This window comes from Lepisosteus oculatus, chromosome 7 (assembly GCF_040954835.1).
Source record: "Lepisosteus oculatus isolate fLepOcu1 chromosome 7, fLepOcu1.hap2, whole genome shotgun sequence".
NCBI classification, from domain to species: Eukaryota; Metazoa; Chordata; class Actinopteri; order Semionotiformes; family Lepisosteidae; genus Lepisosteus; species Lepisosteus oculatus.
This window is the reverse complement of record NC_090702.1, coordinates 17,455,065-17,475,546: the sequence shown is the minus strand read 5'-3', so window position 1 is coordinate 17,475,546 and position 20,482 is coordinate 17,455,065.

The following is a 20,482-nucleotide window of genomic DNA, read 5'->3' as shown; positions in this document are numbered from 1 at the left end:
AACAGGTGCGGGGAATGAGGCAAACAAGGAAGGGCTGGAGCGCCCTTAAGAGGAGGGGTTTGTGATCATGACAGTTTGCCACTCTGCAAACTTTGTGGAGTAACTTGGATGTTGACTCATGGACATTTTCTCCAGTCCAAGCATTGAACACTGTAGCTCTTTCAAAGGTATTGTCTGTCACAGTGGCATCCCTCATCGGTTTCCTCCTTGCCTCTCAGTTTGGAGGGCAGACCTGATCAATGCAGTGTCTGGGTGATTTGATGCACCTTCCATTTCTTGATAATTTAGTAAATTGTACTACTATAGTAGAATATGAACTTAATTTTTGTTTGATTCTTCTATTACTTCTATTCAATGATTTAACCCTGACTTGCATTGAAAGGTTTTTGGTCTTCATGGTAAAGTCTTTGCTTAGAATTCACTACCTGACTAAGGAATCTCACAGAGACAATTGAGACAGACAATTCTTTTTTATAATTCAATCACAAGGACTACTATTACTGCACAGAGGGCATTCAACTAATTGTATTGCTCATGAATGTAATTTTGTGCACCTATATTGATGTAGGTTTGCCCCATCAAAGGATTAAAATAATCATGCCATCATGACATTAAAATTTTCCATTTGTATTTAATCTAAATTATCTCCATATCTTCTTTTTTTGCTTTGAAAATGAAAAGTGGAACGGCACAGTGGCGCAGTAGTTAGCATTGGTGACCACTGGTTTAATTCCGAACCTGGGGTTCTATCACCATGGTGGTTGTATGTTTTCCCCGTGTTCTTGTGGGTTTCATTCACGCCCTCCAGTTTCCTCCCACAGTCCAAAAACACACTGGTAGGAGGATTGTGTTCGCATGTTTGTGTCTGTGTATCTGCCCTGTTGTGGATTGGCATCCCATCCAGGATGTACCCCATCTTGCACCCGTTGCTTGCCAGGATAGCCTCCAGTTCCTTCATGATCCTGTATTGGAAGAAGCGGTTACATGAGGGATGGATCTAAGGATCCACAGTCCATATTGTGTCCATACAGTCCATACAGTCCACATCCATATTGGGTATATAACAAATATTAAATAGCTGCTTTGAAGTATAATAATTGTAAGGTTTAAAGCAAAATGTTATAATGCAATAATGAATATGAAGCAAAGTTGTAGGCTGGAACAAAAAAAAAGAACAGGTATGAATGGTTATGGAAGATGAGAAAGATTATCCAAATTAAAGTAAGAACAGCCAAAATATGTGAATGAATGGAGAAATGTAAAAAGAAATGAGTCACTCAATGAGGGCAAATGGAAGGTGCAGTGCTAGTTTAAGGAAAGATTTGGTTTCTGATTAAGTTTCACAGTAAGAGTCTTGGAATCCCTTTTAAAGGGTGTCGTTCAAAGAGATGAAAAGATCAAAGTAATGACTGTATAGCCAAGAGAGTAAAGAGTGGGACCTGCTGGCTTGGAGAGATATTTGATCCAAATATGAATTTGGAAACAATGTTTCAGCTTCATTTGTAAGAAAACGATCCTAATATAGAACATGCATTTGGACAGTTAAAGGAACTGTGGATAAGAGAACTGTACAGATTAGGTGGTCATCGCAGAAATGATTGAGGCATCTGGAAAAAATCTTCATTTTAAATGGTCATCCTGCACTTACACTGCATTGACAGAACCCTCACTTGATCCCTAGGTAGTCCTCAGAATATCAACCCCATCAGGAATTCCTGCACCCCAAAATTCTACTTGTCTTTTCCTTCTACCCCAACACCCTTTCGTTTCCAAGGTTGTCTAACAAAACTTGATTTAATAGGATGGACCCTCTTTTCCTCCACTGTAGAAACATTGTGTTTTCTGTTTCTACTTTGCAATGTACTGTAGAATTAACCTCTAATTGTTCTGTAAGAAATTGATCTGTACTCTGTTGCTTGGTGGAGCGGGATTCAAACAAGAGGACTATCCATATTTACCTGGGAGTGTGTAGTTGAGAGTGTAATCTCTAGCCCTTTATATTCTTTGGGATCTCCCTTTCAGCCAGTATGATGATTGAGAATATTCCTGCATCACTGATGCACTACTGAGGGTTCACCATGCTGTATACTGTATAAAAAATAAACATCAGCAAGTATAGTGTTACTAAAATGACACATACCAGCACCATCACACGCACCATTGCCATCACAACATGAACTACTGTACAATACTATGACAGCACTTTGACAAACAAGAGATTGTTTTCTCTCAAACTATTTTTTGGTGGTTTCAAAGCATTCATTGCTCTTAAGTGATTAAACTCTTACCTAACTGACTGCTGACACTTTGAAATCCCCAAAAGAGTCAATTCTGAATGATGTTTGATGCATGAAGTCTGATGTTTCTCAAGGCACAATACTGGTCTCCTTCTATTCAGCATTTGGATATTCCCACTTGATCAGCTATTAAGATCACATGGTCTGAATGATCATTTCTATGCTGATGACTACAACAACATCCCACTCACTAAGGTATCTAAATCCTTACTCAAACATCTCAAACATCAGTATGGTCAGAATTTAGCAGCCAGAATGCTGACCAGGTTCTATATAGCTTGGCACCTCAGTACCAGTTTGACTTATTATCTTCCTATTCTCCACCTCACAACCTTTGTTCATCTGACTCTGGTTTCCTGTTTGTCCTCCAAGTATATCTACTGTACAAACTATGGGTGAAGTGGCTTCTCTTGCTGTGCCCCAAATCCAGACTCAAAACCTTCGTCTTCAAAAAGGCTTTTATTTAATTAATGTCTTTGTCTATCCCTTTGCATCTTCTACTGTATTCTAAACCCTTGTTTTTAGTTCTGCTAATCCTGTTATCCACTTTCCTGGTTCTTTTTTCTGACTGTAAAGTGCTTTGAGAAGCTACGTTTAAAGGTGCTATATAAAATAAAGATTATTATTATCCACCCTGCAGTATTAAAAGCAGTATTTATTCTATTCAGTATATAATTACTTACTGACATATATGAAACATTATTTTACACATATTATTGTAAATTATATATATATTAATATATACATTTATATTAATTATTTTTCATAATTACTTCTCTTTACAGAGACATTATTTTTACACAATAGAAAATTCCTTCCCCATTCTCCTTGAGTGTAAAAAGAAAGAGTAAATGAAAGCATTTGTATATCATTTACCTGGTGTAAATGGAAGGGAATCAAAATCAACCTGTTAAGGGAAAGAACCATACAGTTAGATTTCCAAGGATCTTGCTCTTCAAAAATATACAAGTTGGTGCGACTGGCACTGTACAAAGATACAATTACGAATTTACTTGTTTTCACTTAGTCCCCTTCAAAAAAGGTATGTAACAGTTGAGGAAAGAGGAAAACAAAAAGATTTCCCAAATACAAATGTATTTTAAAAATTATTCAATAAATGCTACTGTATATTCCATTAATATAAATGTATGTCAATACTCTAAGAAAACACTTGGCCAGTTTATTTAATATCTGTGGAGCACTCATTATCAAAATGGAAAAACCTTGTTTCCTAAACTGGTCTGTTTTCCAGTATGTTCTTGACCATGTCTGCCACCTGGATTACACAGAACAAATTGCTGCTCTACATATTTGAAACTCTTGGAAAAAAACTAGCAAAGGTCTAATAAAAGGCCATCTGTAATACATTAATACTAGGCCATCTGTACAATACAAAACAGGCACCAAGCTAAATGCCAGTCATTTCTTGTCTTTTAAACACTCCAGAATATCATTACCTATTTTAAACTATTTGAAATGATATGCCATATATTTCTAAACATACAGTAGCCCCTAATCTCACTAAGACACAACCCCTGTTTTGCAGGCAGACTTGGGAGAAGAGAACTCTGGGGCTTACTGTTTTCAAGGTATGCCATGTCATCTTAAAATCAAATTTTGATTCTGAATTCTTCTGTTTCAGTTTTGGGTTTTAGGTTTGTGTTACCGTTCTAAAGAAAATGGATGTTTCTGCTTCTTTTTCGATGTGGTAATAGCTATGTCATCATGGTTAGGTGCTGAGTGTTATGCTCAAGATGCTGAGTACTGCAGGTTTGACATTCTCCTGGAGGTAGTAACTAGGAAATTTTATATTCACAGTGTGGAAGTAGCAAGATTAGTGGAGTATCAGGAATGCTAAAAGCATTGGCAGAGCAGTGAAATAGCATACTGCTAGCTCTGCACGTGGCCTCTGACCACGGGCAGCTTCTGATTTCCAATACCATTGGGACCCCTACAGCAATGGCTTTAGCTGCCTCTGCTAATTAAAAATCCTTGTTTTGCAAGTAAACAAATTTCACTAAGCCTGGCTTAGGGGTTGTTGTTCAGGTGCAACTACTGTATGCTCTGTTAACACTGTCCTTCTCATTATCTTCACTGTCAGAGGAGAAAAAAAATAACACCTGAAAATATGCTGACTGGGTCATGAAGACCTGATAAATATTATATTCTTGGTGTTCTAGTATTTATACCACTTACAGTTTTAATTAAAAGAAATGTATTATCTCAGATTTAGTAGAAGTAAATCCGATGTGAAGGCACTTTAGTTATGTACATGAAAAAAGTGATTTCCAAGACAAGTCATTCTGATGTAATAGCAGTAGATAAAATGAGAATGAAGATTATGGTCTCTAAAAGTTATTATTCTTCTTGTGCTATCTATACGTTTTGCTGTTTTGTTTTCAATGGTAATAGACCTGCCATGAAATATGAATAGTGGCTTTACTACAATAAGCTACTTTGTCCCCACTGTGATCATTTTTTATCTCTTTGTTCCAAATTAATTTTCCATTGATGGACTAGAAACTTCTTTACCATAGTAAATTGTCTTTCTTTCCTCTTGTACTGTACTTTATCTTTTCTCCTGTCTAATCAGATCTTTTCCTTTTATGTCTACATGTTCAAGTTCAAGGTTAGGTTTATTGTCATATGTATTATTATCGTCATATGTATCTGAATAAAATAAAAATCTGCAAAACTCAAGCATTTTGAGTTCAGTGCAAAATTCAAGTAGTGGGAGTATTTGAGTTCCAAGCAAAAACAAAGGGGTGTAAGTGGAGGAGGATTTAAGAGGTAGAGTTTAGGAGTCTTATTGCTGTGGGGCAGAAGCTTTCTTTGAACCTTTACACTCCTAAATCTTCTGAAAGATTTAGAAGAGAGAAAAGTGCATTCCTAGGTTTTGGTTTTCGATTATATCATTTTTAGTTCTGAGACAGCATGTGGTAAAGATGGTCTAGATAGAAAGAAGTTCTGTACCAGTGATGACCTCAGTAACACATTCATTGAGAATATTTTCTACAGTGTATCTGTAGAAATTTGTGAGTGTTTGTGAAGAGATACCAAATCTCCTGAGTCTCCTGAGGCATCACATATGGTCTCATGATTACTTAATCGATATGATGAAACTAGGTCAGATTGTTGGTTATGTAAATGCCCAGGAACTTGAAGCTGCTGACCAACTCCACAAAAGCTCCACTGATATACTGTAGATAGGGGTGTGTGCTCCTCCCTGCATCCAGAAGTCAACAAACAACTTTATTATTAGTTTTCCTGACATCGAGGGAGAGGTTGTTGTACTGGAACCACCAGTACCACCAGGTCCTCAACCTCTTTCCTGTAGTCTGTTTCATTATTATTTATGATCAAACCTACAACTGTGACAGAGAGAGCAGAGTCATTAGGAGCTGTAGGGGCTTGCACGGGTGATTCCGTGTTTGCATGTTCAAAAAGGGCATGAAAGGCATTAAGCTCATCTGGGAGACAGGTATTAGTTAGATGTGATTCAACATGGTTTTACTTTAAAGTCTGTGTCGGCCTGTACTGTAGTCCTTGTCACATACGCCAAGCATCTGAGGAGTTAGACTGCAGTTCTAGCTTGCTCTGGTGTTGTTGTTTAGCACTTCTGATGGCTTTCCAGAGGTTGTACCAGGTTTTCTTGTATAATTCAAAGTCACTTGATTTAAAAGGCATGGAATTAATTTAACTGTTAATCCACAGTATTTGGGTGGGAAAAACCCAGATACTTTGTCATTCACACATTTCTGGATAAAGTCTATAACGACGCTGTGTACTTGTTCAGGTTGAATGATGTGTCTTTGAACATGGTCCAGTCCACAGACTGAAAGCAGTCTTGTAGCATTTTCTCTGTTTCCTCAGACCAGCATTGTAGCGTTCTCACTAACACATTTGCACGCTTCAGTTTCTGCTTGTAAACAGGAAGCAGCAGCACAGACAGGTGATCTGATTGACCGAAATGAGGATGAGGGAAAGAGGGAAATAGGCATCCTTGATGGTTGTGTAACAGTGGGTGAGAGTATTACTGACAATATAGTTTGTTGAGTGTGCGTTTGAAAGTAACAATAATAATAATAATAATAATAAACTTTATTTTATATAGCGCCTTTAAAGGTGGCTTCTCAAAGCGCTTTACAGGATGACAATAACAATAAATAAGAAGACTACAACAATAAATAAGAAAATTTCACAAGACAGGACACAATTATAATTACAACAATACAACAATAACAATAGAGGAGACCGTGGAAGATGGTATTAAGAAGAGCAGAGGGGTGAAGAATGGAACCAGTTAAGTAAAGGCTTTTCTGAAAAGGAGGGTTTTGAGTCTGGATTTGAAGGAGTTTAGAGAAGGTGACTCTCTAATATCCTTGGGCAAGGAGTTCCAGAGCTTGGGGGCATAGCAGGAGAAGGCCCTGTCGCCCATACAATGTAGACGGGCTTGGGGGACAGTAAGGAGGGCAGAATTTGAAGAGCGGAGGTTGCGAGGTGGGGAGTAGGGCGATAAAAGTTCAGACAGGTATTGAGGTGCCAAGCCATGTAAAGCCTTGTAGGTGAGCATGAGGATTTTAAAGTCTACGCGGAATTTGACCGGAAGCCAGTGCAAGGACTCCAGGATAGGAGTAATGTGAACACTTGCACTAGATCTGGTCAGGATTCTGGCTGCTGAATTTTGGACATACTGCAGCTTGTTCAGAGTAGATTTAGATACCCCAGGGAGCAGAGCATTGCAGTAGTCAATTCGAGAGAATACAAATATGTTGATCAGCTTTTCAGCCACAGTTAATGATAGCATAGGGCGTAGTCTTGCGATATTTCTAAGGTGAAAAAAAGATGTTTTGACAGTATGCTGTACATGTGGGTCGAATGTTAAGCCAGAATCGAATGTAACCCCAAGGTTTTTCAATTTTGATTTGAGCTCAAGTACAGAGCCATCTACAGACAGGGTTACAGGACTGGCTTTACGAAGTTGATGGGGGGTACCAATAAGCATGACTTCAGTCTTGTCACGGTTAAGATGAAGGAAGTTTTGAGTCATCCAAATTTTTGCTGTTATAATAATTAAAAAATAATTTTTGCAGCATAATGCTGTTATGAACATGTATAATCACATTGCTAAAGAAAGAAAAACACAAAGTTATATGTGTTAAATTCTTTGTCTTTCTTCTTCAAGCATAATGTCAGTGGATCTATCTATTGATCTATTATGGGATTGAATCTATCGACAACCATAAACAAAAATATCTGGACACTCACTTGAAAAACAGAAAATACAAAGTAATGTTTCAGTTACTGCTTTTTTCTTCTGATATAAAGTTTAAACATGAATTTATTTTTATATTAAAAGATTACATGAATGAAATGAAAAACAATGCAAAAAGTCATGTGTTGATAAAAGATTCTGGGGTATCCACATTATTTGTACAGAAACACCATTGCTGAGTACTGAGAATTATCATATTTGTAATCCATCACTTGATAATTAATGTACAGTAGGGTTGGGTGCATTGGGTGTATCGAAAACGCTACACAGCCATGTTGTTAAACCCGATTCTGTCACTTCTTTCAGCTAGATACGCTCAATTGCTGTGTAGATCATAGACTATGGGGAGGGGGGGAGGATTTCACTGGACTGGCAGATATACAGTAGGAGCACAGAACTTAGTGCACTTAATTTAATTCTAAAAGGAAAGAGACTTGACTTTTCAAACTGAAAGCCACATCATTTTTTCAACTATTTTTATGGTCTGACATATCAAAAATAGAACTTTCTTCTGAACATACTGAAAGCGGCAGACTGGATGGAGTCAATGAGGATAAAAGTTGCTCATGTCCGGTGTTACAGTATATATGGTGGAGGCTGTGATGCTGTGAGTTACTTTCTTCCCCCTGCACTGGAAATCCTTGCTTTATAGAAGGATTTATGAAGCCTGCATACTTGGATGTTAACCATTGCTAAAAGATTAATTGTACAGTAGTTTGCGTCCTAGAAGGATAATGACTCCAAACTTTCTCTAAAGACTGCACAGGAATTTGTGTAGAAATGGAAGATTACAGTTATGGATCAGTAATCTCACTCCACAGACTTGAATAACAGAAAAAATGTCGGGATTGATTTGAAGGCTGCTTTTGCAAAAAGGAAACCAAAGTTGATTGCAGAACTTCAAGCATTTAAAGTGCTGAAGAACAGACAAAAAATCTGTGGAAAATGCCAGAAGCTGGTTTTAATATACCGTATAAAACAATTACTGCAATCTGTAAAAGAAGCAAAGATCTACTTTTGTAAAACATATAAATTTGGTATTTGTGTGGGTGGCACATTGGTACCTCATAGTGCTGGGGTCCTAGGTTCAATTCCTTTGATGAACTCTGCATGGAGTATGTATGTTCTCCCTGTATTTGTGTAGGTTTCCTCTGGGCGCTCTGGTTTCATCCCAATTTTTAATTTACTTGCTGATAGGTTAATTGGCTTCTGTAAAACTGGCCCTAGGTGTGAGTGTGTGCACGTTTGTGTCTATGTGTCTTCCAAGCGAAGGAGTATCACCCTATCCAAAATGTATCCTCTTTTGCGTCCATTGCTTTGCCTAGATACATGAAAAGATAATATTTTTGTGTTATTTTTCTAGTATAGAAATACTTTTATTGTTTGGTTTATTTTTTAACAGCCACAGCCTCAAAGTTTAAAAACCAATAAATAATTCACAAATAAATCTTAATTTTTCCAAACAGACCTAAAGGTCGATACATAGCCATGTTAACCTATTTATCTTGGTGTGCAAGCAGCAGGCAATCTTGCTTAATAAAGTATCAGCTAAATCTTTGGAGATACCACTCCTATGATAGAGTGAGGCTATTGATTTTCACTACATGTGAACTGGCATGCATTTAATACAATGCAGATACTTATAACTTTTACTGCTGAAAAAATACAGTATGGTTCAATGGTAAAACGACTGATATAAGATGCAGATAAGTGGGTGAGATTTGAAAAAGTAGGACAGTTAATCATTTAAATCAGATACTCCCTTTTCAATAGCAAAGAAGTATGCTGATTTCCAGGAAGTTCCAATCTGACTTTTTGAAGTTGATGAAAGACTGAGTACATAGAAATTCTGTAGAAAAAAAGTGTTTAGTAAAACTCCCTCAGGCTATTGCTCTATAGATCTCTGCTCATAGAAACTGATGTTTTTAAAACATCACTAAAACATATTTGTACGAAGATTTCTTCACATTTTTAAGATTCATGCAGAATGCTTCAAAAAGATTTAATAAAAGATTTAATTGTGCATCTTTTGTTTTAAAGAATATATCTTCTAGAGGCCGACACTTGAAATATTTAGGTTATACACAGGACGTGCTATATTCCAGAAACAGGACACATTTGTTTCTAAAATACAGCGCTGACAAAAGTGAAATTCCTTTTTAAGTAACTCTGAATGAGACTTCCTAAACATACTAAATTATACTTGTATAGTATATACTGTATTTTTCCACAGTACAGACTGCCCAGGCTCACTTGCTGAAAATGACAAGCACAAATGAAGAATTCTGTTGCCTGGAAGTATGTTTTAGGTTCTATGAATATAAATGACCTTAATGTGTGACAGTTTAAATTTCAAGCTTCAGTATAAATACCAGGATACATTGTTTTTGACACCTGATATTTTCATGAACTTGGGATATCTTTAAAAAAAATAACTGTTATTAGAACAAAAAATTGAAATAGTACTGTAAATTTTATGATCTGTGGAACAAAGTAGAAAGGATAGGTTTTAAAACACATCCATTCATTCAGTTTCTAACCACTTCATCCAATACAGGGTGATGGGGGAGCTGGCAATTGTTGCAAGACAGGGTACACTCTGGTAGGGATACCAGTCCATCAGAGGGCACACACAGACACGCACACATTAACGCCATGGGCATTTTTCCCAGAAGCCAATTAATCTATCATTATGTGTTTGACTGTGCAAGGAAACTGGAGCACCAGAGGAAGAACCCACACAAACACAAGAATAATGTCACTAATGTCACTAGGGACTTGTGAGAAAAGGTGGTCGGACCCTATGCAGTGCTGAGAGAGAAGGTAGTAAGAGTAGGTGTCCAAAATCCTAGGAGTGAAAGGCAGTATACGAGGTCGGGGTCGGCAGAGTCTGGTGGAGAGTATACAAATCCAAAAGAGATAGGCAGAGACAAAGTCGAAACCGGAAACAGGGCTGGGTCGGGTATCCAGAAGTCAGGTCAGTAAGTTATCCAAATCCAATAGCCGCTAGACAGAAACAAAGACGTAGCCGAAGACAAAACAGGGTCGGAATCCAGAAGTCTGGTCAGTAAGGTACGCACACAAGAGAAAAGCTAAAGTTGATCTCAACAGTGAGCGAGGACTGAGAGGAGTGAGAGGGTATAAATAGGTAAAAAGGGCGTGAACAGTGCTAATAGCTTAACTAGTGCGCAGGTGTTGACGCCGAGAAGTGCAGACGGGAATACGGTTCGTGACAAATAACATGCAATCTCCACACAGATACTGTAGCACCCCAAGTCCAGGACTGAACCAAAGGCTCCAGCACTGCAAGGCAGCAATGCTAAGCACTTTGTCACTGAAATATAAAGTACATTGTTTTGAAAATATTTCTGTATATTTAGCATATAATCAAAGCATAAATAGTTCCTCGTATATAAAGTATATTCAATTGTCAATCCTTTAAAAGTATACTTTTCTGTTATATTCAGTTCCACAAAAAAGTGCGTTAAAAGACAAAACATAATGTGAAAATGACAAAAATGGGAAAAATGATTAAATATTTGTGAAACCTGATCTTTTCTGACATGTTGTGTTGATTTTCACTGTTTGACATAAGATTTACTGTAAGATCTCTGATTAGAACTGATGTTTTTTTTTTCCTCACAATCTCATTTTAAAAGTTTTAATGCTTGTATTTACAAAGGTATTCTACAGCTCAATGTTTTAGGAATTTGGTTAAATCTTCTTTATTTCTGTCTTTTTTTACAAGATGCATATCCAATATTCTACGCCATGGTAACAGGGCTCGTTGTGCCTAATGTTACCTGTTACACTTCCCCAGTTCTCACAATAACTGAGACTAAACAGAAAGCAGTACCAAGCTGCTTCTAAGCCAATTCCACATTGATGTACATTCCATGGTGGGCACCTGTAAAGGTCATCAGATAGATCGTAATTAACATGTCAAAATCCCATTTTGTGAATTTGTTGTTTTCTTTTTGTTGTGTTTTGTGTGTTTTAGCTCAGAATGTGCTAATGGGTTCTTAGAATTATGTCCAGCAGCCATATCACCCTGCAACTCACATCTGGCAACCCACTGAAGCTAAGCAGGTGTGAGCCTTGTCAGTACCTGGATGGGAGACCTCCTGGGAAAAACTAAGGTTGCTGCTGGAAGAGGTGTTAGTGGGGCCAGCAGGGGGTGCTCACCCTGCGGTCCATGTGGGTCCTAATGCCCCAGTATAGTGATGGGGACACTATACTGTAAACAGGAGCCGTCCTTCGGATGAGACGTAAAACTGAGGTCCTGACTCTCTGTGGTCATTAAAAATCCCAGGGCGCGTCTCGAAAAGAATAGGGGTGTAACGCCGGTATCATGGCCAAATTTCTCATTGGCCCTTACCAAAAATGGCCTCCTAATAATCCCCAACTATGAATTGGCTTCATTACTCTGTTCTCCTCTCCACTAATATCTGATGTGTGGTGAGCATTCTGGCACACTATGGCTGCTGTCGCATCATCCAGGTGGATGGTGCACATTGGTGGTGGTGGAGGGGAGTCCCCATTACCTGTAAAGTGCTTTGAGTGGAGTGCCCAGAAAAGCACTATATAAGTGTAAGCAATTATTATTATTATTAATTAGAATTAGGAAGTATAGGATTCTGATTGCAATGCAAATGAGAACAGAGTTTAGCTAAGAAGCAAAGTAACCAGTAGGCCTCTCACAAAGTTGGTGTGTAGTATTAAGTAGAGGAGGATGGCACATTGTGGTTACTAGACCAGAGCAAAAGGTAAAATTACCAAACAGTATATGTTCTTGGTTGCTGTTTGTTTTACATTCTAAAGTTGTATCCTAGTTAACAGTTTTAAAGAGAAAAGCAAATATACCAAAAATAATATGGCAATAAATTGCAGTAATAATTGATCAGGTGTTTGTAATAAAGCAAAAAGTATCTGTAGCAAGGAGTTCTACTGTATGTTTATGGTGGTGTGCAGATAGTATCAGCTGCACATAAGGAGTGGCAGAACATCCCACATTTATTTCTCACAAGGCTGATAAGGTTTTTGCATCAAGGTTGATGCTTAGAGAGAATATACTGGAGCTGGTACAAACTTTGAAATGTTTTCAATTTGACAGTGTTCACATTTCAATATGGATCATCTATGGTTCATTGATCTGTATATTTGTTCCCATTTTCTGTGATGTTGCTTGACATCTGTGATTCAAAATACTTGATCTATTTCACTTGAATATTGATTTATTTTGTGCTTCAGTTATGTGCTGATGCAGACGACTTTTTGCTCCTACTATATATAGGCCAATAATCTGTGGAGACACTCAAGATTCATAAGGTATTATACTCAATTTACGTATTACAGTAGCCTACTTTTGATTAAATATAGATATTTGTGAAAGGCAGTCACCCAATTCACTTTCTGAGAGGAGTTTGCTGTCATGATTGTAATACCTCTGTAAAGATGTTCTCCCCTTTCAAACAGGTTTATGAGGCAGCCGGTAGCAGAGCCTTGACATCACACTTACAGTAGGAGTCCAATAGGAGAACTCCAAAACTGAGATTAGACGAATGAGCAAAGAATCTGAGAATTTGAGAAAGACCAGACGAACACACTGAACGTCCGAACTGCTGTCAGGGGAAAATAGAGCTAAGGAGACCAGACAAAGAGCTCCAGTCCTCCTGAGAGGCAGCCTACAGTAACTACAGTAAATACCTTTTCTTTTTAGTTCACACTGTGGATGCTTTTTTGAAAACAGATTTATTTTGTTAATAAGAATTAGAATAAAGAGTGCTTCAACACTGCGACTATGTCACCTCTCTCTATTGCTGTCCTTTCATTGTCCAGCTTGTAATGGGATGTATGAGTTTATTAGCATCAGATACAGTAGGCAGACCAAGCAATGTTTTGCAGGTGGTAGAAACGTATCACTTTGACGGTTTTTACACATGCTTCAAATACTTGTTGTGACTAGGTAGTACTCAATGGATACTCACAGTCATACACATAGTTTACTTCCCTAACAAAGAAAGAAATGCAGTCATTAGAAGAGATACTGCATTAAGGTTTGTATGATGTGGGTGATGCATTAGCTATCTTGGCAGATGCACACACAGAATGAAGGAAAGTCATTCATACAGTACAATGCAAAATAAACATGTGCATAAATAAAAATCAGTACTCTTTTTACACAAAAAAGCTATAGGAATGGGCATAGTCTTTCAAAACAAAATGGATTAAAAATTTTAACTGTCATATATAAAACTGTATCACTAATTTTCACGTTTCAAGCAAATGTGACAAGATATAACACCTACAGTACATGCTAAGTAATCAGTGCATTTGCAATACTCCATCGATTTGTCAAAAAAAACAAATATATTCAAAATAAATGTTCTGTAAATTAAATCTAATTTACCTTCTTGATATTGAATACACTACTCCCCAAATTAAATCTGGACAACAATAACATCATTTTAAGGAACATCCATTTAAATTAAAAATAAAAAAAAATGATTTCTAAATTATTTAGATTTTAACCAGATTATACTGTATAATTATGATTGATACACTTAACATAATCTGAAATAAAGCTTTTAATAGAACAACTATTGTTTAAGAATATAACACTACATATTGAGAAAATTTCAGACTTTAAAAAGAGTTAATCTCAGGTAATATAACTATCAGAAATAGCACATACTTAGAATGAGTGGAAAAAGGTAAAATAGGAATTACACTACATTTTGAAAAAGGGCAATAACTGGGAAATGCAGAGGATATTACAGTATACCTACTATATACAACATATATAATACCATATACAGCATACATGATAAGAACAACACAACATATATAAAATAATGTCAAAAAGGAAATAATTACCTAAATAATTTTCAAATATTTGTGAAATGTTTTATTTAATTGATAAAAGGCAAAATTACAAAACAGAAATATTTACTTTCCTGCAATTAACTATACATTATGGGGAACATATGATATCAGTATGGTGCCAATTGCTAAATGGTACATAATGAACAGAATTTTAAACTAAATTACATTGGACATATTAAATAATTTATGTATTGTGGAAAGGGTTTCCCCAAAATATAATTTGTCCCTGTTATTATAAAATGTGTTGGTTATTCAAGGAATTCTTTAATTAAAGAATCAATTGTCATTTACAATCAGTATATAGTGACATAGCATAACAGAATTTACTTCACAACAAGCTAATTACAATTACATTGACTGCAATTGGATACTTTTTCTTACTTATTGGGAAATGCTGACACCTGGTGGTAGACATAATTGGAAACAATAGAAAAATAAAGATGAGGACAAAGATGAAGATCTTTTATATTGATTAAATATTTTCTTAAGTTTATTAAATAGTGATGCATACACCATAATAATACCCCTGAATTGACAAGGCATAAGGAATTATATGAAGGACTGCTGAATTACTACTGCACATAAATACATTTTATTTCTGGTACTTCACTGTAGTCTTAGACCAAGTAATAAAAATGTCATTTTGTGAGATGATACAAATTGTAGACCAAAAAGAATATCCTGTACAGACAAAACTATAAACTATTTAACAAATAAACATTGTTTAAAATTAACTAAACAAGGTTCAATTGAGATTAAACAGTATACAACTTTATGTAACATCATTTTCTCGTTGTCTAGGAAACTCTGAACAATCAATTTTCAGATCTTCCAATAAAGCATAGAAACTCCAAATATCTTTTCTGTGTCGTCCTTTGTTCTGCAGCACTTTTATAATTAAGAAACTAGTACGCATTCTGTTGTATACTGACAATGAGAAGAATAAAGAAACCAAAAGATGGATAAAGCTGCTAATTATTTAGTAATCTGTCATTCAAATTCTTGTTTGCACTGCCCACAAGGCTGTTGTCTTAAAAACAATCTAGTCACGACTTGCTCTTCATGCTTTGTGGAGTCTGGATTCCACTGACAGCTTCATGTTTCTTCTGGGTACCTCTTAATAAGTCATCAGTAGTTGTGCTCCCCCACAGATCAGATAGCCTGTGCTCCTAATTACTCAGAGATGAAAGTGGTGAAAAAATAAACTGTCGGAGGTCTGAAATGATAAATTACCACATTAGCAAGAGCAGACTGAAAGAAGCTTCGATTTCAAAGCAAGATTTCAGTATGTTAATTGGTTTGCATTGTTTGATAATACGTTGCTCCCTTTCCATTGTACTGGTGTTAGAGTTTTGTGATATAAACTTATACTGTATATAATTTTAGTTAAACATACTGCTACAAATGTATGAGATCAAATAAGTACATTGTGGTGAAAGAATAAGTACATCTTAAGATTTTATGATTTATCTTGCTTAGACATATTTGACCGTCACCTAATTCTCTCCAAATAATAATAATAATAATTCCTTACAATTATATAGTGCTTTTCTGGACACTCCACACCAATGTGCAGTACCCACCTGGATGATATGATGGCAGCCATAGTGCGCCAGTACGTTCACCACACATCAGCTATCAGTGGGGAGGAGAACAGAGTGATGATGCCAATTCATAGATGGGGATTATTAGGAGGCCATGATTGGAAAAGGCCAATGTGAAATTTGGGCAAGACACCAGTGTAACACCCCTTCTTTTTTCAGGAAACACTGGGGGATTTTTTAAGACCACAGTCAGCATGTCAGTTTTACATCTTATCCAAAGGACAGCACCTTTTAACAGTATAGTGTCCCTGTCACTATACTGGCATTAGGACCCACACAGACTGCAGGGTGAACATCCCCTATTGGCCCCACTAACACCACATCCATCAGCAACCTTAGCTTTCCCATGATGTCTCACATCCAGGTACTGACCAGGCTCACACCCGCTTAGCTTCAGCGGGTTGTCAGTTGTGAGTTGCAGGGTGATGTAGTCGCTGGCCAATTCCTAACAGTAGATAATACTAACTTCTTTTGAAAATGAACATACAAAAATTATCATTAATTATTTAAAAAGTAGCCAGCATTCAATATCTTTGTGTAAAAATGTGTTGTAAGTGCATCCTTAGTTCTACTGTGTCAATTAAGAAGGTATGTAAAATTAGATGCACCAAAACATGTGCAAATCATAAGGAAGTGATTCCACTTGTACATAATATCAGAAACTTTGTTAGTTTGAACTAACAAACACTCAGGTTCATAGGAAGACACAATGCCCAGATCAGAAGACATTTGTGACAGTCTTAGAGAAATAATTGTTGCTGCTTATAGTTTGGGAAGGGTTACTGTCACGAACCGCACGTGAGCACTTAAACGTCACCAGGATTTGGATACTTTTGGAACTTTATGAAACCTTTCCGGGATTAATCTACCACAGCCTCGCATAGGGTCCTAACCAGCCACTTCGCTGTAACTCCTGACAGTTACAAAGCCATTTCCAAACAATATGAAGTCCATAATTCATGTTAAGAAAGATATTGGACAAATGGGCAACATTCAAGACCGTTGACAGATTTCTACCCATGAGTGGCTGTCCTACTAAATTCTCTCCAAGATCTGACATGAGGCTCCAGGCCTCTCATAATATGGTAAATGTCAGAGTTCATGAGTTCACCATCAAGAAAAGATCGAATAATAATGGTTTCATAGAAGGATAGCCAGGAGAAAACCCTGGCTCTCCAAGAAGAACATTGCTACAGTACATGGCCTAAGTTTGCAAAACAGAGCTTTATTAAAAAACATTTTGAACAATGTGCTCTGGACAGATGAGTCAAAGTAGAATTGTCTGGCCATAATGCAAAACTTCATTGTTACAAAAACCAAACATTGCCTTTGACCAGAAGAATCTCATACCAACCATCAAATATGTTTTGGGCCTGCTTTGCTGCCTCAGGCCCTGATTGCCTTGCTATCCATGAGTCTACTATGAATTCCTCTCTGTATCAGAGTATTCTAGAAGAAAATGTAAGACCATCTGTTTAACAGCTAAAGCTGGACTGAAAGTGGCTAGTTAAAGTCCAGATATAAACCCCACTGAGAAGCTGTGGCAGGGCCTAAAGAGAGCTGTGAATACAAGAAAGCCCTAAGGATCTGTAAGGAAGTTTGGGCCAGAACTCCTCCCTTTTGATACAAGAGACTGATCAACTCTTACAGGAAATATTTAATTCAAAGGTTGTCCCATTCATGCATTTCCCTTTGTCTGCTATTTTTCACTTCAGATGATCACACATTAACTGAATCGAATCATTAATTGAACTAATAATGTGATTCATTTTAATTTAAAATTATTTTTAGATTTTTAGAATTGTCAAATCCCAGTTACAAATGTCGATATACCCTATAAACAACAACTTCCTGTTTTAATTAGTTTGCACTTAACAAACAGGTTTAATTTTCCAAGAGTGTGATGGAGTAAGCTTAAGCTTGGTTAAAGCCTCCTCCTCCTATTGGATTATTGAATTATTGAGTTAATTAGACACACCTGCCTTAATTAACCGATTTGCCTCCTGTGGAATGGAATATTTTCTAGCCAGAAAAAGGAGCATCTGACTGGCCCTGTGCATAATTGGACATTACTCAGGAGTAGCAGAAGTCAATATATCAGCAGTCAGGAGCTGAGGGTCGAAACTCCTGCAGTTCAGGAAGAGTAAAAGTGTTAGTAGCATCCTGAATTGTAGAGTATTTACATAGGAGTGTTTATTCAACTTTTGTGCTTTAACATCAGCAGCCAGTTGGCAGTCTTTACTCCAGTTTAAGGTTAAAGAGATAATGAAGCCGTGCAAGAATTTTGTTATGGATTGGAATTAGAAAAAAACAATACATCCAGAGAAAATTTTGCATTTGTTATTCTAGTGCGTATTCCTGGATTCAATTGTATTCTGTGTAGTCTCTATAGAGCAGTAGATTAGGTTTGTTTATAGCTGGAAACTGGGCGCCAGTGGTTAATCTGAGTTTGGTGAACGAGTAGGTCTCCAATGAGACAGGGAATGCGTAATGTGTCTTCCATTGAATGGAAGGATGGATGAGCCGGGCTATGCCAAGGATTCTAGGGAATGAAAAGGAAGAGTTAATATTTTGTGAGGAAGAGGAGTGGGGTTTGACAGGAATTTGTCAGTTCTAGCTCTTTTAGAGGAAATGAGGACTAAAGACTTATTTCACAGAGGAAGACTAACTGAAGATCTGTTGCCGTCTAATAGTTCTGTGATGATGTGATGTGATGTTTTTTAGGACTGAGCAGTCTTCTCTAAAAGGGTACATCCTAGGAGTCTGGAGGGGTTCTGAAAGCCAACAGTGACAGACCCCCCCAAATGTGCATGCATAATCTAGCGACATGCTGGCCTACGTCAACCCTATTTCTGGACAGGATGTTTTATTGGGAGCTTTAAATGATCAATAAGTAGAGAATGTATGTTCAAACTCCTGATTTAAGACTTTTTATCATTCCCCACTGATTGCTAATCGTACCAGAAAAAAAATATAATTGCTATAGATTTCTATAGAAATATAGAAAGGACTGCAAACAGACCCTGTGGTATACCAGTGCTTTCAAATGCCATTACACTATGTGCCCCTTAAATATATAGTTGTAAACAGGTGGTATTCAGATTTTGAACTAGGTATTTACATTACCTTACATTCATGTGACTTTTTTTATTGTGGATTAACCTTTTATGACAGATCTTATAAAGCTTTCTGGAAATTTAAATAAATCATACTTTAGGCTTTGGACTTATAGCCCGCTCTTGTTCCATGTTCGAAGAATTCTAATAAGTTAATGAAGACCTTCTCTTTCTAAATCTTTCTAAGTTGGTCAATGTCAAGAAACACTTATCAACAATGCACCAGGATTTGCTGAAAGATGTTCTGGCAGAAGGCCAACTGTATTCAATAGAATTGAACTGAAACCAGCATTACAGTCAAAGACACTAAATTACTTTTATTGAGTTAGTGAAGAAAATTGTTATTTTAAAAGACTAATCTTTTCTAGATGCTTTAAAGGAAGAATAAAACACTGTATAAAAACAACAAATTGGAGTATGGAGACGACAAAATACTATGAAGTGAGACTGAAATTTTACATGCAATGAGTGAATGAAAACATTGTAAAGATTGACCAAAATGCTGTGAATGGAGAAAAAATATTGTATATGAAGACCCACTTACTCAAGAGAGAGATAAAAGCACCATATGAGAGAACATAATTTTGCATTAGAAGACCAACATGCTGTATAGTAAGAAACATAAATTACTATAGGGAGACTATAATCCATACAGTGAGAACTACAGTAAATGCAACATAAAAGGGAAAATGCTTTATAAAAAAAATAAAATGTTGCAAAGGTAGAAAAAAAATGTTGGGTGAATAACAGACTATATGCTGTAGGTAATAAGCTTTTATGAAATCAAGAAATGAAAATAAACCCAAATATCAGACACTAGGTGGCTGTTTGACTTTGCATTTCTAACAGATGTGAAACTGAATAATTGAACAGCCTGAGCTGTGAATTGTGAGAAAAAGAACAGACAATTACATTATATCATTAGTACAGTGAAGGCTATTCTTTCTGTTTGGTGCTTTAAATGCTGGTAGAAATTTAAGACAATGCTTACAGCCTGGACATAAGTAAGTAGAGTGACCTCTTGGATAGGCTTGGCCTATAATTTAATGACAGATTTAAATTCAACCAGCTGAACCTCTGTGGGATATTTACTTCAACCCCTTCATAGATTGAGCTATTAGTATCATCCATCCATTTTCTAACTGTTGAATCCAATACATGTTCACAAAGGAGCCAGAGCCTAGCCCAGCGAGCAAGAGATGCAATACGGGATATACACTGGATGAGACAGCAGTCCATTGCAGGGCATACACAGACACAAACACACACACTCACACCAGGGCCAATTTTCAAGGAAGCCAATTA